The following is a 22,710-nucleotide window of genomic DNA, read 5'->3' on the forward strand; positions in this document are numbered from 1 at the left end:
TGGAAGGCATGGTGGCCTCCGCCGGGGGGGACAGGGAGCGGGAGGGACTATGCTGCTCTGCCCCCACCATGGGGCCCGAGCTCAGCGCCCCGCGTGGGGTGCCGGGAGTCTGGGGCTCCCACGGGCCACTTTCCCACCAACCCAGGGCTGGTCCTCAGTATCCTGCCAGCTCTGTGCCCAGGGCTGCCGGGCCGGGCCCTGCCCAGAGCTAGGGCTCTGTGATGCCGGAGCCGTCCTCATTGCTTCTCTGGGCACAAGCAGGTCAGTCGGCCCTGCTGTTTGCCATGGCTCCATACCAGCGCCACGTGACAGGTAGCACAAAGCAGTCTGTACCAGCCCAACCTTGTCCTTTGCCACCACTGCCCGTGTCCTCCAGAACTGACCCATGCAGGCAGGGGCAGGGGCAGAGGCAGGCATAGGACTGTGCTTACTGTGGCCCCAGACTGTGTCAAGATGCACAGAGCTAACAAGGAGAGGGAGAGGGAGCAGTGCTCATTGATCGGCCTGCGTGTGGCCACAGTGTCCTACAGGGCCTGATGGGTAATTCTCCTGCCAATTGATTTTCCCTCTCTCCATTTTCCAGGGTTAGTGGGTCACTGGGGATGTGTGGATGATTAAAGGGCAAGTCCCGCAACGCACCGCTCTTGGGAGCAAGCCCGCTGCACCAGCACTTGGCTTTCCTGGGGCGACAGCAGAGCAGTGCTGACCCCAATGAGGGGCAGTGGGATAAGGAGCAGCATCCTATGCCCACGCAGTGCAAGCCCGGGATCACCAGGGCTCATCTGTGTCTCTGAGTGCCCAGCAAAGAGGCAGGGGCACCCCTGAACTCCCCCAGCACATGCACATGTGGAAGCAGCTGCAGTGCATGGCTGATGGAGATTTGTAGGGGATCCTGTCTGCAGAGTTCTGGGGCGATAGTCTTTGGCACAGGGGTTCCTGAGAGTTGTCCTTAATAGTTGTCCCGCAGTTCTGCAGCCCCTTACTGCCTGCCTATGCACTGCTGCAGGAGAGGAACCCAGTGCTTGACCACCAGTGAGCGCAGCACTGCAAAACCACAGGAGCCAATTCCTTGCTGGCCTGGCCCCATGGCAGCCCCACTCGGCCAAAGCAAAGGCCTTCTGCTCACTCCTGCCACTGTCCCAGATGGAACTGACTCTTCAGGTCAACAGGACAGACGGCAGTAATCCCTGGCCCAAAAGACATATGCTTCCCGCAGGTCACAGCCCTGCACGGACCCCCAGCTGCCTACCTCCCACAGGGTTGTGCGTCCCCAGTTCCAGGACACAACCGCACCACCTGCCCCATCCCTGCCCCATCCCCCTGTGGGGGACACAGGACTGCCCCCCTTGCGGGAAGGAGCCAGACCCCTCGGAGGTGGCCTGATGGGCAGCAGAGCTCCCTGCCAGCCTGTGCAGGGCAGAGTAGGAGCCAACAGCCACAGCCAGGACCCTCAGCCTGCATGGTGGAGGAACAGCACCCACTGGCTGGTCCCAGCTAGGAGGAAGGAGCACAGGCCAGCAAACGCTCTCTCTGTCCCTGCGGTCCCCCTGCTATCCGGTGCGGCACTGGCCATACGGCCCTGAGTGTGGCTTGGGGCAGCATGGCCACTGCCAGCCTCAGCCCTGCCTGCTGCCTGGCCATGTACCCCCTTCCCTTGGCAAGCTGGGCAGGTAGGACAGTGGCCTGGCAGGCAGGACAGCACATGCATGCTGAGGCTGCACCACACAGGCATTTCAGCAGCAATGTTGGGACACAGTGGTTTGGTCCTTGCCCCATCCCTGTGCACTCACTTCCACCCCTGGGCTGGACATGCAGACACACAGGCAGCCCACGCTGCCAGCTGGCCCAGGGAGCTGGCCCAGGTTAAAACCAAGCCCATTTTGTCCTGATGGGTTTTAGCAAGAGCAGCTCACAGCTCTAGCTGTTCCTGTAAAGCAGAAGTGGCAATGAACAATGACACAAGAGCAGGAATGACGGGCTAGGGTGGAAAGTCTGTTACTGAGCCCTATCGGACTGCACACACAGTCCTGGCCATACATGTGGCCTCTTTCCAGGTTTCTGTCACACACCCACCTCCCCGGAGTCTGCTGCTTGCACCCTGGCTGCTTCCCCACCCTCTTTGAGCCAGCCAGCTTCTGGTCTTGCACAGGAGCAACTAACTCAGGCAATTTTGGGTTTGTACCATCCCAGCCTCTTTCCTTGGGCTCTGTGCATCCTTGACTGTCCCCCAGGGAGGACATCTCTGTGTGGGGCTCCAGGCTCCCACAACAACAGCAAGATGCAAGCGGCTGCCCCAGCCACGTGAGGACAGTCCCTTGAGCCTCCCAACCTGGGCTCACTCCAGTACAAATCCAGAGTGGAGAAACACTTCCCAGACATCCCCTTTCCCTCTCCAACTGACCCATGTCTCCGGTCTCCCCAAGCTCTTCTCCATCAGACATGGGGCAAGTCCCCATTGCTTCCTACCCCACGGCCCCCTCCCATATCTGTCCCGGTTCCTGGTGAAGCATCAGTGACCGCAGTCCTTCCTCCCAGGCTGCCCTCACCCTTCCCTGTGCAGCACACGCTTAGAGTCAGCCCCACAGGCCACACAGCACCCCAGCCTGTCCCCACAGGACCCCACCTCAGGGTGCACCTGGCTGAAGGGAGGAACAGAGCCTGGGGAAAGGCAGAGGTGGCTGAAGACTTCGAAGCTTGCAGGACCTACTCCCCTGCAATGCACCTGGGATCCATGGGCTCCGTGTGCCGTGAGGGCACCTCACAGGAGCTGGCACCACTAATGCAGGGCTCCAGGGATGCGGTGACTGCTGCTCTAGTGGGGAGGGTGTCCCCAGAGGCCCACCATCACACAGGGCCTGCCCCAAGCCTGTCCCAACAGGGGTGTCTGCAAACTGCAAGTCCTTTCCTGCCAGGCATGGAGACCCAGGCAGGGAGAGTGTACAGCCAGTCCAGCCCTGGGCCCTCGGGGTCTGCAGAGCCCAGCAGAGCACCGAGAGCTGCCCATGCAGCCTCTCCCACTCCAGGAAGTTGTCTCCAGAGCAGGAGCCAGGGGATGGTTGCAATAAGAACAGTCTCACCGGGAGGCACTGGGGATCCTGGGGGCTTCGCACACTCCCCCCACAGTAACTCTGAGCGCAAGCGGTATGTAGCCATAGGAACATCACTTAACACAGTCACCTTGGTAACCACAGCTACACGCTCTCATGGAGCACGTGCGGGGCCCTGTGCACCCTCGGTCAGGGTCTCCTGATCTTGCCCCCATGTTGCAGCCTGCTGCCTGCCCAGTCAGCAGGTCACGCTGCCATGTGGGACCAGCGGGAACAGGGACAGACCTCTCCTCACTGGCGGCACTGCACCATCCATAGTACCATGAGAACAGTTGGAAATCACCACCAAGACCAGAGCAGGGAGTCAGACTCTTCCAGAGCTCCGTGGATCAGCCTGGCCACAGACACCTCTGCCTGGAGGTGTGCACTGGATGGACTGGCATCTCCTCCCGTCCCACAAGTCACTGAACCCCCATCAGCTCCTCATGTGGAGCCAGAGCATAAGGACACACACACACACACACTCCCAGCTCATCGATGCAGGAGAGGAGCATGCCTGGGTCAGACACATGTGAGGACACAGCTGGGAGGAACAAGACCCTGGAGCCTGCCCCACCATGGACAGGCTGGCAGAAAGCACATCTGCTCCCTCCATCTCCCCACACCACTGCTGGGCACAACTGCAGGTAAGCACAGCCCAGGAAGGAGGTATAGCCCAAGGACAAGTAAATCCAAGCATTAGGTTCCCACATCTCCCACCCTCATCTCAGCAAGCACCTGTGTCCCTGCACAGTGAGCAGCAGGCACAGACCCACGGCAGCACAGCCAGGTAAACACCCAGCCCCTCGATGTGTGGGCGATGCCGTGGCCCAGGCTGACCCAGCTTGCCACCCTGCACAGCTGTAGAGCTGCACAGACTTCAGGACTGCCCTGTATCTGTCACAATCCTGCACCGTACATCCACCCCCCCAGCTCCAGCTTAGGAGGAGCACGACACAGCAAGAAGCAAGAAACCCAAGGACCTCCAGGAATTACACAATCCGTGAAGCAACTTGGACAGCCCTGCTGCTGCCAGGACCTACCGCCCCCTCATCATCGCCACCAGCAAGGTCCCATCACCATCCCCTCGCTCAGCCTCACCTGCGAGGGCCTTGGCCCTGCCCCAGCACAGCCCCTGCACCCCAACCTTGCAGGCACCCTGGCCTCCCTGCCAAAGCTCCAGGCCCCAGCAGCAGAGCACAGGGTCCAGAGCTGCCAGTGCTGACCCCATGTCTAGGAGTGTATATCTGACCTGTTCCCAGGGACTCGGTGCTGCCCGGGTGCAGACACTATCCAGAGTTGGTGTCAGGGTGGCTGGCACCCCAGAAAAACATTCTGCCGCTGCAGGAGCCCAGAGCGCCCACTAATCAGCCAGCCTGAACACACTGTTCAGCCTCTCCCGCTTAGCCCTTAGGTAATAGGATAACACTGCCTCCATCTGTTTGTCTGGGACCGAGATGCTAATCGCCTCTCTGGCATCCTTCCCCTCCCCGCCCTGCACCCCTGCCCAGCCCTGCCCCTAGCCCCGTCCCACCTTGCAGAGGCAGCACAGGGCAGAGCTGCTGCACCGGCAGGAGTCGGGGAAGAGGTTCCAGGCAGTAGCTGGCCAGGTAGCCACGGCGGGGAGAGTGGAGCAGGACTAAGCCAGGCTCCTGACTCAGCCACAGCCTCCCGCAGACGCTGAGAAGCCTCCCCATGTCCCACAGACTTGGGCTCCTGCTGTAGCAGGGAAGGATGGTCCTTCCCCTTCAGGGCTAGGAACAAAGCTCTGCAACAGGGATTGCCTTCACCAAGCCCAGCTCCATGGGGCCCTGCTCCCACTGGGATCTGCTGTTCTGCTGCAGAACGAGGAGGACCAGGTCAGAGCGCTGTCTTCTGTGGGGTGATCTGCTGCAAGTGTTCAGAAATGATGCTGCTACAGCAGTCAGATTTAAGCCCTGCAAGTCATGGATGTGCTCTGGGACCAGGCAGGACTGACTTCATTGAACAGACAAGCCAGTAGAAGAATAGCTTGGATAAATGCCCACATCTCAGTTCAAACACAATTCATCCCCACCACATATATTTCAAGACTGCACCTGCCCTGCATTGGCAGCTAGTGCTTAGACAACTGGCACAGCCCTGCAGCCCTGTGGGGAAGCACCCCTCGCAGTGCAGCAGCTCCCCAGCCCCGAACTGCCTGGCACAGCAAGGCACAGCACGGCACAGCATGGCACAGCAACTCCCCTGTACAGAAACACGCAGCATAGCCCACGCAGCACAGCCCACACAGCACAGCCAGCCCCTGTACAGAAACACGCAGCACAGCCCACGTGGCTCAGCCCACACGGCTCAGCCAGCCCTGCACGGGCAGTGTGAATTATCTGGAGTGGCAACACATTTCAGGGGTCCTGGAATGAAGCTGCAGGCTCTGAAAAGAGCCTGCTGAAGCCAGAAAAAGCACCCACTATTCTTGTGCATTAGCATTTTATGTTTCCTTTGTTTCACCCTCTGGTTTCCAAGCCTTCACCCTGAAGCTTGATATACACTGCTTGCTGCACACCACAGCTCAGCCTACCTAGTGCACAGGGAGAAGGGGCTGGGTGAAGCTGGGACTTTCTGATCCCCAGCCCCACAGAAGTGTCCATATGGTGTGCACGTGCACAGGGGTCCCTCACTTCTCAGCTCGTCCCTGCCCTGGGGTGGGACATAGCAAACGTCTGCAATGAATGGGGTTGGCAGGTCACAGCCTGGGGATGGGGGCAGAAGCTGGAGTCCTGCTCCTCTGCAAGCCCCAGCACTGGTTGCACTGGTGCACGGCAAGCAGTAGGTGGGAACACACCCTCAGGGACACACTCCAGGTGTGCACACCTGGAGCGGGAACAGCATCAACCAGACCCTCCACTGGCAGGGACCCGCCGGTACTCTGCCAGGTAGGGGCTGGGGTCCTTGGGCACCAAGAAACCCCTGTGGAGAGGGAAGAGAGAAGGCTGTTCAGAGGAGCATGCAGAGGCCAGGGCAGTGCACGACTCGGGGCAGGATCCACCAAGCAAAGATCATAAGGCAGGCAGGGGACAGACCAACCCCAGATCATGGGCAGACATTTGTCATTTGCCATCTCCCACTCCCATGGGACATTTCTCCCCCACCTTTCCCCAGCTGTGTCTTACAGCTCAAGCTGCTTCTCCACCAGCTGTGGGCAGTAGCTTCCTCTCTCCCCTCTCCCATGTCATCCCTCATGCTTCCCTGTCCCCAGGGTAGCTCTGGCTGCCTTTTTCTCCCTCTGTGCCAGGCTATGGCCCTACCACAGTCACAGCAAGCAGCTGCTGCATCCCTCCCCTGCCCACATCCATTCGGTGCCCTGGGAGAAAGCATGTGCCGCCCCTGCCCTTGGCCTGGCATCCTGGGGTAGGGGCACCCACCATTGCTTTCCTTCCCTTTGTGGGACATGAGCTCTGGAACCTGCCAGCAATGGTGCTGCAGGTTCACTGTGCATATATGGAGCTGGCTGGCCTCACCATGGCACTGCAACTCCCCTCGTGCCAGCCTGACAGCAGCCACAGAGACAGCACCAAAAGCCTAAATGACTCAGTGTGGCCAAAGAAAATGCCTTTCACAACATGCTGCACATTCACACCCAGCTCTCATCAAGACCTTGCCCTGGTCTGTAGAGCAGCATGCATGCAGCACCCAGTCCATGAGTACAGCTGTGGAGTGACATGATCACCAGCCACACCAGTGCTGGGGACGGGCAGCGCCTGCAAAGGGTCTGGTGTCCTCAGGCAGGGCAGTAAAAAGTCCCATTGCATGAGGCAGCATCTGAGCAGCCAGGGCTGGAAGAAGCACCCACACCAGTGTGATGTCCAGGAACCCTCCTGTCCTCCAAGACCAGTCATACTTGTCCCAGACAGAGATTCTGGATCCCAGCTGGATGGGCCCAGGCATACCTGGTTAGCCAGTCTCCCCCAGGACCTTTCCTCTTGATGCCTCCTCAAAGCATGTCATGTAGTAATGACCTACCCCTGACTCATAACTTCTGCATCACTTGCAGCCTGCCTGAATGCGTCCTGTCCCCTCCAGCCTGAGCCCTGCCATCCTTTGCCAACCCTCACAAGCCCCATTTCTGCCCTCAGATCTCCATGCAGCTGCCCCTGAGCACCAGAGCTGGGTCCCTGTCCCCACTGCCCCAGACAGGCCATCCCCTCCCAGGACAAGGCTGCAGAGCCCTCACCAGTCTGAGCCCTCTCCCCACCACCTCCCATCAGGAGGCCCAGGGTATTTCTAAAGGCAGAAAGGGAAGAACAGAACAGTGCTTACCTGAAATGACTGTCACAGGCACGGGGTCACAGCACTCCCTCTTCATCAACCTGCGGACAACAGAGAGCAAGGACAGCATCAGTGCAGCGCACCACATACATGGCCCCCAGGCACGCTGCACCCATGTAGACAGCAGATTCAGCCTCAGGACAGCAGGGAGGTGTGGAACCCACAGGGCTGGGAACAAGAGCATCCCCAGAGCAAACCTCCTACAGGACACCAGGGAGAGAGGCAAGGTCACCTACGGCTTGCACCAACACCTGCCGCCCTGCCACAGCAGAGCGTCCCTGGCTTCCCTACAGCAAGCAGAAGCACTGTGCCCCAAGCCCTCCTGCCCATGCGAGCCCATCCTCACCCCGTGGACAGGCACATCTGGTGCCCCCTGAGGAGAGCCACAGGGGCTCCGCCCCTTGCCCAAGCAGGCTGGACAACTGGCAGCCCGCTGTCTCCGCTGGCCCTGCAGCACGGCTCAGCGAGACTGTGTGCGAGGGCAATGCAGCTTCCCGAGTGAACAGCCCAGGCCCGAGCGCCAGGGAAGGCAGACGCAGCCACCCTGGGTCGGCAGGGGTCCTTGAGCACCTCTCCCATCCTGGGTTGGCGGGGTCCTTGTACTCCTCTCCCACCCTAGGTCAGCGGGCGTCCTCAAGCACCTCTCCCATCCTGGGTCAGTGAGGGTCCTCAAGCACCTCTCCCACCCTGGGTCAGTGGGGGTCCTCATGCGCCTCTCCCACCCTGGCTCATCCGCTCCCAGGCAAAGTCCTGGGCAGGATGCAGCCTGAGAGCAGAGGCAGGCTCGAGCTGAAAAGCCATCAATGCTAAGGGTCAGTTCCTCCACAGGGTCAACCCTCTTGTTCTCTTGTTCAGGACGAGCGACAGGGGACCAGGGCCCAGCTGAGCCCACCTCTAGAAGACAACATGGCAAGTGCCCCAGGCTAAATTCAGGAACAGCTATGGGCAGACAGGAGAAGAGAAAAGTGTATCCATAATGTCTCTGCTCTCTTTGTGTGCTGGAAATGTGCATGCTCTCTCTCCTCACTTCTCATTAAAGATCCTTTCTGAGTGAGTGGCTGAAATGGCTGCTCTGTTGTAGAAAATTAAAAATGTATGACTTGGGATTTCTTGGAGCACGCCTGTTGTGTTGCAGCTGGTGTCAGCAAGTGCAAGGTGCTGCAGGGCGAAGGGGCCGCGGCAAGGATCCTGTTTTTGCAGAGAGCTCGCGGTGTGCCACGTGGGCAGCTGGGGTGCCACCAGGCTTTAAACATTTTGTAAGATATACTCCAGCCTCCACTGGCAGAGGGATCACAGACACTGTGATGCACCTGGAAAACTTAGTGGCTATTGTGTGCCTCTCTGTAAAATGACACTGCTGAGGTCCCAGTGGGGCTGTAGCACCATGCTCCGGACACAGCTGCCACTGCCCCATTGACTCCCCTCTTGAGAAAAGCTCACAGGACACCTGTGCCATGAATACAGAGGAAACCTACCACAGCTGTTTATGTCGGACCTAAAAAAACCAGCACAGGGCACGTGTGTGTCCTGCTTGGACATTTAGTGACCATAGTGAACTGAGTCTCTCTCCTGTCCCTTAGCACTGGGAATACCAAGACTGAGCAGGGCAGGCAGTGGGGCAGGGGACTGCTGTGCCTGCAGGGGCATCAAATCTCGACAAGCACAGCCTTGCAGGGCTTAGGGCTGACGGGTAACACCCCTGGGCACAGGGTGTCACAGGCTGGGACACCTACACAGCCTCCCTCCCACCCAGGCACCGTCTGAAATCCCTCACTGCAGCACAGAGCATTGTCCGAAGCCAGACAAGGGCACAGACCAGCCCCAGCCCTCCCACCCCACCACTGTCAGAGGTGCCACGAGACTTGTTTGCTGCAATTAGGAGGCTCGGATGAGGGGGTGGGTTGTGTGGTGCCACAGAGCAGGAACTCCCCATCCACCAAAGGCGTCTCTGGCAGCTCATGCTCCCAGCTCACCCTGCCACCTCCAGGCAGCCTCAGCCCAGGGACGCGGTGGGTTTGGGCTGGAGCTATGGAGCATGGCTACAGCTACATGTCACCAAAGGTGGCATAACCCAAACACCCCATCGTGCCTGGTGGCCCGGCTCCACACCCTCTGGGCCTCCGCATGGGCATCAGATGGACAGCTAACCAAACCACACACATGCGGCAGTCATCTGGAGCACGGAAGCCTTCCCCAGATACACACCAAGATCCCAGGTTGTGACGGCTGCTGGCACAGCCACGGCACAACCCTGGGAAGACAAGCTGCGAGCCCCCGGCAGCACCTTGTCCTGACCCAGCCAAGCACCAGCTGAACTCTACCACCATCCCCCCGGGTATTGAAGGGCTGGGGCAGTGGAGGCAGCACCAGAAGCGAAACGGGCAACAGAGCACACAGGGAATAGGTGCCTGCATAGCCATCATCCTGGGCACAGCCCCACGTGTCTAATGGGTGTAGGACTGAGCACCAGGGCTCCCTGGGAAAATGCAAAACCAAGGGGACTCAGAAACAGTAGACAAGAATAACCAAAGGGCAAGAAAAACTGTCATAAGAAGAGAAAAGAAAGAGCGGAGATTGCTACCTTACAAGGAGGCAAATAAGAAGGGACACAGATAAAAGGCTGTAACATCCTCAACAGTCTGCAGAAAGGAGACGACACTTCTGCTCTTTTCATCTCACAGCATGAAGGCAGCAGAAAATGTCGTGGGATCCTGAACTAAGAAAAGGAAATACTTCTCCACATCGCCCATAACTAGATGGTATAGCTCACTGCCACAGAAAGCCCTTGAGGCCCAGAACGGTGCAAGTTCCCAGCCAGATCTAGAGGCTTCTGTGGGTGAGGATACCAACCAAAGTTACCAGCAGCAGCAATCTGGCAAGGCTGTGCAGCCCCCTCCTGCAGGCTCCACTGCAGTCTGCTGACGGCCAGCAGAATCACCCCTCAGCGCAGGCAGCCAGTCCCCAGCTCCCACAATACCCGCTGCCCCTCTGCAGCCTCGGGGCAGTGCCAGAGGTGGGCCAGGCAGCAAGACAGTCCCAAAGGGTGGCTCTGAACTGCAGAGTGGCTCCCAGCACCAGCAGCAGCCTTGCTCAATCTCTGGCAGGATGGCTCTTCCTCCTGGCTCTCATCCATACCATCTCCATCCCACCCTGACATCCAGAGCAGATCTGGGCCAGCATGACAACTTCCTGGGCTCCTCCTGAGCTGGGCCTCTTGAGCACCATCTTTTTTGTCCTCGGGTGATGAGGGCTCGGTGGAACGACAACCATGGGAATATACATCCAGTAATGTCAAAGACACTGATCTGCATGGGAAGCAGCTCAGGAGATAAATTAAATGCTTATAATACGAGCATCTTCTCCCAACCCTGATAACAGGCAAAGGAGATTTATGAGTTTATTATTGGACCTGATAAATTAAACTCTTCACAGAAGAATAAATTATGCAGATGATCTGCGATGTATTTAGACTGCAGCTTGCACACCGCCACGATTCTAGCCCTCACAGTCCCTGAGGACCCTGCTGTCTGTGGAACCAGAGGGGCCTTGTTCAGACTAGCAGGGAGAGCTCCAGGGAGGCTGTTATTCCTCTTGCTCATGAATGGCAATTCTGCCTTTTGCTTGTCTAAGTTTGACTCTTTTATCATGAATGTCCAGATTCCCTGCTTTTCATTCCGCTTCTTCCCTTTCCAGGATAAGAGGCAAGGACTGCAGACTCGCAGTAACCACAGCAGCTGGTTCCCAGCAGTCTAACAAACATAACATGATCAGAAATGACAAGTCAGTGGAAGTAAAACTGTCCCCAAGACAGAAGTGGGAGCTGGGAAGCATCTGGAGACTCCTATCTCAGGAGGGTTGTGGAAATGCCTCTCTGCACAGAGAGATGTCCATGGGGTTATGATATGACAGATGGGACACACACAGATGCCTGTGATCAGGGTTCATACAGAGGGGACGTGCCCATTTCTGCATCCTGAGGTCTCCCAGGGCCCTGACCCCACAAAGGGACAATGCCACTTAGTCCCTCTTGCAAGCATCGTCAAGGAATCCATTCCAGCTGCTCCAGACAAGAAATGCAGACAAAGCCTTCCCCGGCAATAGGGCAGCCACAAATGCGGGCCAAGGGCTGCAGTGCCACAGGCAGACACCACTGCACATCTCTGTGTAAGACCAAGCTCAGACACTGGTCTGGCCACACCACTGGCCAGTTGTCACCATAGCACGGCACTGCTTGGCATAGCCTGGTCAGGCACAGCTGCTCCACATGGCCCCCAGGGGCCTGTGGGACTCAGGCTGGAGGTGAGCAGACAGTCAGGGCAAGCTCAAGTACGGCCATCATGTCCCAGCAGGATCCTGTCACAGCTCCATGGATCTGAGACCCTGCAGAGGAGCAGGAGACATTGAAGAAGGGGTACAGCCTGCAGCCCCCAAGCCCCAGCATGCGATGTCCTGTATGCCCATGCATGCCGGGAGCTGTAGGCCCTTTCTGCCAAGGCCAGGAAACATTACATCACGCTGTAAGGACGTGGCTGAGCCTCCACTGAGCCTCCTCCGGGCAGGGGAAGGTCCCCCAGGCAGCCCTGCCTCTGGCCAGCTTCCGCCAGTGCTGAACAATAGAGTCCAGGGCTGAGCACTTGCGGGGCTGCTGAATTTCCTGCCATTCTTTGCACTCCCCTGAGGATGTCTATAAAAAGCAGAAGAATCCAGACCTGGAAGTCTAAACCACTCCTTAAATAAGCAAGGAACGCCAGCCTCTCCCAGGGGAGGGAGCCCCGCAGTCCCCAAGATGGGGAGTAGCTGTAGGGAGGTGGGACACAGCCCAGGACCTGTCCTGGGGAGGTCCTGTCCTGGGGAGAAGTGCAGCTCTGAACCAAATTGCACCCTCGGGTTTCTTGGTGCAAACAAGGCCCAGCCAATCACCAAACCCACCCCTGCCCACCGAGGTCTCTCTGCTGTTCTGGAATTTGCAAAGTCATCCACCTTGGCATGAAAGAACAACCCAAAGAACCAGCTCCTCCCAAACAAGCAGCCCCTTAAAGCAGGGGCTGGGCTGGAGCACAACTGCCTGGCCCCGCCATGGAGGGCTCATGGCAAGTCGAGGCTGCAGGAGGCTGTTTGTGGGGCGCACATCCTGCATACATCCTGGGGGCTCAGCTCTGCTTGGGGAGGGGTTCACTGTGGTGAGAAGCTGGCACTGATGGTCCCCCTGCACCGTCCCAGGCTCTGCACAGCCCCATTCCCACCCAAAGTCACCCATGCAGTCACAGCTGAGTCCATACAACATCCAGAATCACAAACTCACAGAACTGCTGCCAGTGAGGGGAGAATGCGCTGCTGCCAGAGAAGATCTTTCAATATTTAATGATAAAAGAGTCTCCTGATCGACCTGCTTCTCGGGTTACGAAAGTCCCTATTCGTTCTGCTCCTCATAACGAGATGGGCAGCCTGACTGCTGGTAGTGGCACAGACACCCCATCCCCTGAAAGTTTGGGCTGATCCTTGAGAGACTTCCACAAAGCCAGCGCTGCCTCCCCTTCCCACACTGCCAACAGGAGCCAAGACACTCATGAACCAGAGTTTTTGCCTGTTGTCACAGTTACAGCAGCTCAGCTGCATTTAGGAGTGGGATGGCAATTTACTCTTTGTACTCGTTTTAGCTGCACAGCCTCCCCCTGCTCCAGGTCTGCTGGGGCAGAAGGGATTCCTGCCCCACAGCACTGCCAGCCACACAAGGCTGCCGAGCCCCCGCTGCATCCTGCAGCTCCTGCTCCTTGTGTTCCTGGTGCCAAGGGCAGAGCTGGACCACTAGATCCCACCTCCCGGGCCAGCAGTCAGTGCCGGGCTGGGGAAGGAGGCAGGCAGAGGAGGCCGGAGTAGGGCAGGGCATGGCACGGCCAGTCCCCCTTGCTGCTCAGGAGGGGACCCTTTCCCTGCCCCATGGCTCTGCTCGCCTCAGCTTCTCTGGCTCCCCTTGCAGCTCCTCCTTGTCTCCTGCGCAAAGGGAGAGAGGGGCAGGAGCCATGAGTGCTGCTGAGCGGCTGGCCCTCCCAACACGACCTCCCAGCTGTGGTCCATCCCTGGAATACTCCTCAGTCCCGAAGGCAGCTGCCAGGAGCAGCTCCACTCCCACACCCCCACTGCACACGTGCCCCTGCCCCAGCTCTCATGGGAGAGCTCAGCTCTACCCCAAACGCCATCGCCAGCCTCTGGCCCAGCTCTGCAAAGCCCCACTGCAGCCACGTGCTCTGTGCTGTGCTCCAGGGCAGGACCAGCTTGCCATCGATCCCAGGCTCCTGCGGTGCCCCCATCAGGGAGCCTCCCCCCACTGAGATGCCCCAGCTTCACACGCGCTTTGCCGCGCTCTGTGAGATGGGAAGGGGAGCCCAGCCTGCCACCCTGGCCCCCCTCCCCACCCCACACACACCCCACAGCCCCATACTCTGCTCCTCACCACTTGCACACACGTGCCTCACCATTTGCATATGCACTTACGCACTCCTGTGCAGAGGCAGCAGTAGTAATTTTTAGCTGGTGGAAATCTCAATAGAATATTCTGTAGTGGGCTGCTTGTGTTCTGTTTGTGTGCACCTCCAGAACACAACAGTGTTAAGTGAACAATGCAGTACAAAACACAAACAGTACAAATATGCATTATTCATATCATAATACTAACAATATTAAGAATACTTAGGTGTTATATGAATATTTAGGTGTTACATGCTGTACAACAGGAAAAAAAACACGGTTATTATCTGAGAAAAGGACCTTGTAATATTCTCCTTTGTGCCCTTTTTTGCCCTCAGCCCCTTTTGCCACATACCTTGCAAGTTTGGCATAGTCAGCAAAATCTCCACAGAGGGCTACTGTGCAGGTGCAAAATGCACAAGAACTTTGTAATGCATTTAAGTGTTAGTGTAAAAAGAAATTATGGAAACTTGTTATGTGTTGTCTCCATTACCTGCATGTCACTATTGAGACAGAATGACAACAAAAGTTTTTAGTGAAGTTTATGAAGTTCTGGGGTGGAAAGACCCTACCGTGCCCCAGGTAGGAGCCATCCCTGCCCCTGCACTGTTCCCAGGCAAGTTGAGCCCCAAGCCTCATTGCCTGCACACAAGCAATGCACGCACCATGCGCTGTGCCTCAGGCATAGTCCCGCAGTCCCAAGGTCTCTAGCTCCCACTCACACTCTCAGAGCATGTGGTCTTGTGCAATGTCCACATCTGCAAGGGCCGCAGCAAGCGTTGCTCGGCCAGCCCAGCAGACACTGACCAAGAGCAATTGCACATCCTGGGCAAAGGCACCCTCCGGGAGACCTAGACCAAGAGAAGACCAGAGCCCTGCAGAGGTCAGTGCCCAAGTCCTCAGGTCCTCTCCTTGCAACCCAAGACTCTGGCACAAACACACAACAGCTAAAAGAACACCTTGTATGCTAATACAGCAAGACATTTTCCCACCATGCCTTGCTATAGGTACAGTTGCAAAGCTAGCCTCATGTTTGACTGTGTTTCTCACAGATGCCTGACATGTAACTGTTACATCACTGAACACTTTGAGGATCCCTGTCCATAGACGTCAAGGCAAGAAACAGCAGGTATGGTTCCTGTTTAAATCCTGTTTGCTTAAATCCATTGCTCCCTTCATGCTAGCATCCTGATTTACACAAGCATTCACAGGCACTCATGGGTACCAGTACCTGTGCAGTCAAACCCAGCTCTGGAGTTTCCTGCTTCCTTGACCCAGTTTTGGATGAGTAGGAGAGTGGCAGACTCTCACTTTTCCAGCAGTTCCCCAAGACATCAGGGACAGGCAAAATTGCAAGCTGAGGCTCAGACACAAGAACACAACCACACAAATCCCATACACAAGTCTGTCCAGCATACCCTGAGTCCAGAGAACAGCTCATTATCCATGACAGCCTGGGGTGGAGATGACTTACTACACAAATTGTGCTTACACACAGACAACAGAGCACACAGAAAAATGGTGCGCTGAGCATCATGCATAGGTATGTGCAACCTGAGGGTAGATACACCCAATTATGCACAGATATACAAGGACCACAAACAGATAAGTTACAAAAGCAATGCCACATGCTACAAAAGCAATGCCATGCCTTCACCAGAAGTCCCCCTGCCCACCTAAATGCTTCTGCACAGGTGTGCCCATCCTCTGATGCACGCTCTGCCTGTGTGCATGCTACCGAAAAGCAGGGCTCCTGTTCCCCAGCATATACCCCCAACCACAAACCATGGCCCCTACTTCCCAGCATGTATGTGTCGCTGCAAACCACAGCATCTATCCCCAAGCACATTCAGCTCACTGCAAATCTCAGCCCTTATCCTCCAAAATAAGACTCCCACTACTGCCACAGTCCCTACTCTCCAGTCCACATGCCCCGAAGCACATCACAGCCCTTACTCCCCAGCACAGGTACCCCACTTCCAACCATAGCGCCTGTCCTGAAGTGCCGACATCCCAATGCAAGCCATGGCCCTTATCCCCCAAGACATCCCACTGCAAACCACAGCTACGGCCACCCCACATATACATCCCAATGCAAGCCACAGCCCCATTCCCCAAAACACATACCCAAGCGCTCACCACAGCCCCTAACTCCCAGGATGGGCACCCAACCACAAACCACGGCCCAAATTCCCTGGCACAAACACACTGGACTGCACACCACAGCCCTATGCCCAGCACAGACACCCCACTGCAAACCACAGCCCCCACCCGGTAGCACACCAATGCAAACCACAGCCCCTGCTCCCCTGCACGCCCCACGGCACCGCGCCCCATGCTCTCACCGCCCAGCGCTGCTACCCCCCCTGCACTCCCCGGCCCCCACCCACCCGGGCACCCCCTGCACGGCAGCGCACAACCCCCGGCCCCAGCCGGCAAACCCGCCGCCAGCCGCGGCTCCACCTGCACGCGGGGCTGCTGCAGCCGCTTCTCCCACTCGCCGTGGCACCAACCCCTGGCAGCCCCGGGTCCAGCCCGCCGACAGGCAGAGCCCCCCCGCCTGTGCCGCGGCGAGCCACCGTCCCTCCGCCCGAATTCGCACCTGCGCGCCCGGACCCGGACCCGGACCCTGAGCCGGAGCCGGACCCTCCGCGGGCGCCCGGGGCGCGATCCCCGGGGCACCGCAGCCGCCCGCTCCCCCGCGCAGGGCTGACCCCGCCGCTGCGGGCGTCCGGCTCCGCTCCGCGCACCGCGCTCCCCGCCCCGGGCCCGCCGACACCCCCGCCGCGCGGGGCAGCCCGGCGCCGGCCCTGCCCCAGGGCCGCTCGTTACCTGCGGAGCGACGGGCGGCGGGGCCCGAGCCACCATAGCCGCGGCGCGGCCGGGGGCAGCGGCGGCCGCCGGCAGCGGGAGAAGCGCGGAGCGGGGCGGCGAGCGGGGGCGGCGGGGCCGGGGCGGGGAGCGGCGCGCGCGGCGGATCCTCCGCGAACTCGGCCCCCGCCGCCGGCAGCGGGTGTTAGTTTAAGGAGTTGTCATGGCAACGGGGAGCCGGTGCGCGCGGGAAGGGGCGGGCGGAGGGAAACTTCAGAGACGGCTGCTCCGGCTCCGGCCCCGGCACCCGCACCGGCCGCCGCCCCCAGGGGTCACCGCCCCGCGCCCGCCACCGGCACCCCGGGCTCTCCGCTGCCCCGCTGCACGGCGCCCCCGAGCGCCCCGCGCCCCCGCTGCTCCCCGACTCCCTGGCGCTTCGGCCCCCCAGGCTCCCCCGCTCCCCCGGGCTCCCCCCGCTCCCCGGTGCCCCCCCCGCTTCCCGGTGCCCTCCAGCACCTTCCGCCCGCCGCGCCCGCCCCGGCCTGCGGGGACGCGCTCGGTGTCGGTTCGGCCTTCCCCCGCCGGCGGCCCCGCCAGCGGCAGCCCCGGGAAGAGCCGGCGGGCGGCGGCCTGCGGGCTGGGACAGGGGGCAGTGCTGGCCCCCAGCGCACCCCCGCGTGGGGCACCCCACGACCGCGCAGGCGAGCCCTGCGCTCCCAAGGCCGGCCCGTGTCAGCGGGGCGCCCCGAGAGCAGGGCAGGGCTCCTCACCCTGGGGTCCCGGCACAGCCACGGCCCACGGCACAGCCCCACGACCCAGCCCCATGCTGCCCCACAGATCTGCCCCATGGTGTAGCCTGAACTGTCCCACAGCCACAGCCAAGACCCGTGGCCCAGCCCTGTGCTGCCAGTCCAGCTCCACTGAGCCCACAGCAAAGCACCGGGGCCAGCCCACCCCGCTGACCCCAGGATGAGGTACTAGAACTGCCCCAGCCCTGCTGGCCCCGCCGGGGGTACCGGGCTGCCCTTCCCAGGCCTGTCCCAGCCGCATGGCCCCGGCAGGGAGCAGAGGAGCCCCAGCCCCACGCTGCTCGGGGGCGGCCGGGCTCCCACAGCCTAGCCCCGGTGCCGTTACCTGGCACAGGCCTGCGTGCTCCTGCACAGGCTGCTCTGGCTCCTGGCGCCTGCGGAGCTGGAGCCTACAGGAAACCCGCGGCCGCCAGCTCAGCCCCTTTCCTGCCAGGAAGGGGACACCCCTGGCCCCCACCAGGACACCGCCCCCCTCTGCGCCCTGCGTCCTGCCGCAGCCGGGCTGAGGCAGCGGCCCGGGACGCACAGACGTCCTGGGTTAGGGCCTGGCCACGGAGTCCTGCGTGCACACACGTGGCTGCATGTGCATGTGTTTGGGGTGCTGAGGGGTGCTGTGCATCATAGCGGGTCTGTGGCATGCACAGTTCTGGGGTCTGTGCGCATCTGCGGGGGTCAGGATGTGCCTCCACATCCTATCTGGGGAGCCAGGAAACACCTTGCCAGAGCAGAGGTTCTCCCTTCCTGTGGGAGCACCGGGGGCTGGGAGGAAACCCCGCCACGAGGCCGAGAGCAGAGCGCCAGCAGCACTGCCTGCAGCAGTGCCGGATGGACAGACAGACAGACGGCACCCTGGCCTGGGGCGCTTGCTGGGGCACAGAGTCTGCCCTAGCCAGGCATGGGTGGGACAAGCTAGGGCAGGGCCAGAGCAGTCAAGGCAGCATGCAGGGCCAAGCCAGCGAGCATGGGCTCAGGTCACAGTGGTGCATTACTCCACAGCAGCACCCTTGGTATGGCTGTGGCAAGAAGGAGGGACCCTGCCCTGCCCAGCTGCATCTGTGCACCCAGTGGGGACACCCCCTCCCACCCCGCTGCCCTCCCTGATGTGCCCCCATAATCCCTCCGCCTGCCCAGCCTTGTGTGCCCCCATACTCGCTCCACCTGCCCTCCCCACCAGCTCCCCATACCCACTCTGGCTGCCCAGCCCAGCGTGTCCCTGGCCTCCGCTCAGCAGTCTCCATGCACGCAGCAGCAGCATGCAGCCACGGTGCAGTGCAGGGACACGTGTCTGAGTGGGCTCGGCTGGAAGGAGGTCAGGCATGCCTTCAATGGCCTGACTGAGCCACACAGGGACCCATGCCCGGCAGCTGCAGGGCCCCATGTGCCAGTTCTCCTGAATGCCATGTCCCCCTCCAGGAACAGGCTGCTGCCTCATCCCAGACAGCAGCTCTGTCCCTGCCTGACAATTATCCCACCTTCAGGCAGTGGGAGTCACCCTGCAGCAGTCACACCTGACTCAGGGGAGCTGCAGGAGGGATGGACCCAGCCAGCCAGCTGCTGGACCTCATGAGGCTCTTCTCCCCATCCGTGGGACAGCTTTCCAGCATCCCCTGGGACCTGCTCTGGCCATAGCTCCTACACATCCCTCCTCCACTCTCCAAGGGGAGCTGCAGCCACCAAGGGATGTCTTCCTGCTACTTTCCAGGTCAGTATTGCCACCTCAGAGGCTCGGAAATAGCGTCCAGGCTGTCTGTGCCTTTGGCCTGGTTTTGATCATGAGATGTTTAGTTGCAATTCTTTGAGTATTTTTTAGCTCATGGAGGCAAACTTCCCGGATTTCCTTCACAAGCCTGGAGAGCCGAGAACGCACTGTTCCCATAAAGCTGACACGTTCCCCCAGACCCATGACTCCGAGTATTTTCTGAGTACTGCAGTGCTCACACCAGCAGTTCAGAGCTGGTGCTGTGATAATGTCTGCAGCCCCACTGTGTTAGGAACAAGTCCCAGCTGCACAGGAGGGAAACACATCCTGGGGTCATAGAAATGGGACCAGACGCTAGATACAGGGGAGTGGGATGGGTACTGGGCTCACAGACCTAAGAACCCCTCCTAGGCAAAACAACACATGAACAGGTCCTGATGGAGGTCAAGCAAGCAGATCTTGGCTGCACGACACAGGGAGCAATTAAATTGCGAGGGACAGGCCTCAGTGGATGGGGTGGGGCAGAACCTCTTCCTTTTGGCCAGCAGCCCCCAGGGAGGGGAGAATGGGAGACCCTTTCCCAGGTCCCCCTGAGCTGTGGTGGGGCAGCCCACGCCTTCACTCCTTTGCATCACAGCCCAGGCACAGGGCAGCTCGATACTAGCAGCATCTGACATATTGAATGTGGCAGCTCCCCTTGAGACCAACCAAGTGTGAAATAGAGCTGGTATGAGCTGGGAGAAGAGACATTGCTCAGGGGAGAACAGCCAAAAGTGTGCTCAGCTTAGGGGATCTCTGCAGCAGTCAGCACATGTAGTGCAGACAATGAGGAACCCTATGCCAATGTCTGTACATGCAACTGACCCACAACATGCACACAGCTGAAGGAGGTGAGCACCTCCAAACCAGGGCAAGCCCAAGGAATGGGAAGCCATCCCTCCTTCTGCCCCTTAGGGAAGTCCCAGCAGTCCTGTGGAGTGGACCCATGTTTGTGTCCATGCAGAGATGAGAAGCTTATGAACACAATCCTGAATGACCATGGGCCGTGCCGGTCCTGGCTGAGCCTCAGCCTCCAAAGAGATACATAGGTATGACACCATGTGTGCAAGCACATAAGGCAGGTCAGTCTGTTGGTGTGCAGTCTGGGACGTTGAACAACCACACAAACAGACAGCCTCTGGCTCAGTGAAATGGGAGTCCCAAATGGGGGGTTCTGCAATGGGGCAGGTCAATGGTGGTGCACACACTCCTGGGGGATGTGGGCACACCAGCCCCAGGGAGCAGGCAGCTGGCTCAACAGGGCTGTGGGAGGTCCCCACCTAGGGCTGGCAAGGGGCAGGGACTGCAGACAAGTGCTGTGCCTTGGAGCACGGGGCCTCAGCGTGCAGAACGGAGCTCGCCGCCTGCATTGCTTTCTCCAAAGGTCAGAGAACAAGTGCAATGCAAATGCTGGCGAGTGGGAAGCAGCAGGAAGCCATGTCTCCCCGACAGGAGTGCGGAGCCAGGCGGAGGCAGGGCCCATCTGGTCCCTCCAGTCTGGCAGCCGGGAGGATAGCAGAGACCACACAGGAGACCCAAGGGAGGCAGGGGAAGGGGGCAAACGCGGAGGGCAGCCGGAGCTGCCCAGCTCTGGCAGAGTTTGCTCCCAAGGCATGCCAGGGCATCTCATAGTGCAGGGCTGGGAAACCAAGTCTGGCAAAGGAGCCGAGGAGACTCCACAGGCACTAGTCCTCTGGGCGGTGACATACACTCCATGAGAAAGGTCCTCCCCAGAGGACCGGAGAGCTAGGCGGACCTTGGGGTCTGTGGTGGGGATCCAGGTGGTGGCTCAGCTTCCTGCCCACCGTCAAGCAGACACAGCTGATGTGGCTTCACGTGGGGACGCTACGCAATGCCCAAGGTACAGGTCTCACTGCAGGGAAGCAGAGGCAGGTGGTATCTCTGAATCTCATACTCGGTGCATGAGCTGTGCTGCATCTGGAGCAGGGAACTGCCTTCCTCACATCCAGATTTCTGTAAGTGTGCTTTGCTGAGATCCTGCAGGCCCTGACAGGGCCAAGTAATGGGGCAGCAGGGCCCAGCATCAGAGGGACAGCTCAGCTCCCCCTCCTCCTTTGAGCCTCCCTACTTCACACTTGCTCTTCCCATTACTAATTGTGTCCCAAGGCACAGCATGGGGTGGCAGGGAGGTGGGAGGCTGGCTGAAGCCCCCGCTGTTGCTGCCCTTTGGAGGGAAGGACATGGCAGCAGAGGCTGCTCCCATGCTCCGGTGCACTGCACAGTGAAAGAGATCTGTATACGAAAGCAGAGGGGCCAGGCTGGAGCCAGCTGGGGTCAGAGCTGGGCTGGCAGTTGCCACGGGGCCAGCAGCATGTCCAGCACTCCTGGTGGCACAGAGGGGATTGTACCTGACCATGCCAGCTCCTTCAGCCTCCATCCAAGTCCATTCTCCAGGAAGGCCAGGACATGATCAGGGAACTTCTTGGGCAGCTCTGGAAGAGGCTTTCACTCTGGCATTGGTTAAAGTGAAAACACAGCTGTGGATGACCCATCCCTGGAAGTGTTCAAGGTCAGGTTGGATGGGGCTTTGAGCAACCTGATCTAGTGAAAGATGTCCCTGCCCATGGCAGGGGGGTTGGAATAGGTGATCTTTAAAGGTCCCTTCCAACCCAAACCATTCTGTGTGCCAGCAAAATGCCTCTCTCACCATATAGTGACACCACGTCTCCCGAGGCACTCTGAGTGCTTAGGGACTGGCTCCAAGGAGAGGAGCAATTGGCTCCAGCTGAGCACAGGCAAGGACAGGGCTAATGCCTTGGGCAGAGTGTGCCAACAAGCCTGTGCACTGGACAAGCACTCCAGCCAGAGGTTCACCACTGCTCTCTGCAGCCCTTGGTGAGGGTGATTCCTGCTGAACTCAATGCTCAAAGCTTTGTTAGAGTCACGCTGCTGAAAGCTCTGGCTGGAGATGATGCATCACCCACCACCTGTGACGATACAAAAACATTGCAGTGTGGCTCCTCAGCAGCACTGGCTACCTCAAGCAAAGCCTCAGGTCTCTGCTGGGCTCCAAGCCCCACAGACTGGCAAGCCAAGTTCAAGGTCTGGGTCTTTATCTGCAGGGTGCACCACGGCCCCGTCCAGCACAAGGAGCCTGAAGCTCTGGGCTAAGGCCATGACTGACTGGGCACAGCGACACTGCCCCCAGCCAGGGTGAGCCATGTCAGTTTAGGGACAGCTTGCTGAGGGCTCGCCAGGCCCCCCTCCTAGCCTCACTGCCTCCTGCTCTGAGCACTGCCACTCCTTGCTGGGCCACCTCTGTGACCATGGGTACAGAGCAGCCCAGACACTGACAGAAGGCATGCAGCATTTATCCCCCACATTGCCCTTCCCAAGACAAGTGCCCAGCAGCTGCACTTGCCCACCAGCACTGCTGGTGCATGTGCAATAGTTGCATTTGGGGTCTGCTTGGACCTGGCATCTCTGGGCTGTGTTCTGCCTCTGCACTGAGTCCTACCTGGCTGCTCATAGAATA

General features: G+C 59.4%; 1 protein-coding gene across 2 annotated transcripts in view; it reads right to left on the reverse strand.

Moving 5' to 3' along the window:
* Positions 1-16,722, reverse strand: part of SHANK3 (SH3 and multiple ankyrin repeat domains 3) — a 404,972-nt gene extending 388,250 nt beyond the window's left edge. For both annotated transcript variants that reach the window (XM_076341473.1, XM_076341380.1), the window contains exons 1-2: positions 16,689-16,722; positions 7,383-7,432 (exon numbers count right to left, since the gene is read on the reverse strand). The gene's annotated coding sequence lies outside the window, so the exon portion shown is untranslated. The remainder of the gene's footprint in view (positions 1-7,382; positions 7,433-16,688) is intronic.
* Between the last annotated feature and the right edge of the window lie 5,988 nt (positions 16,723-22,710).

This window comes from Aptenodytes patagonicus, chromosome 1 (genome assembly GCF_965638725.1).
Source record: "Aptenodytes patagonicus chromosome 1, bAptPat1.pri.cur, whole genome shotgun sequence".
Taxonomy (NCBI): Eukaryota; Metazoa; Chordata; class Aves; order Sphenisciformes; family Spheniscidae; genus Aptenodytes; species Aptenodytes patagonicus.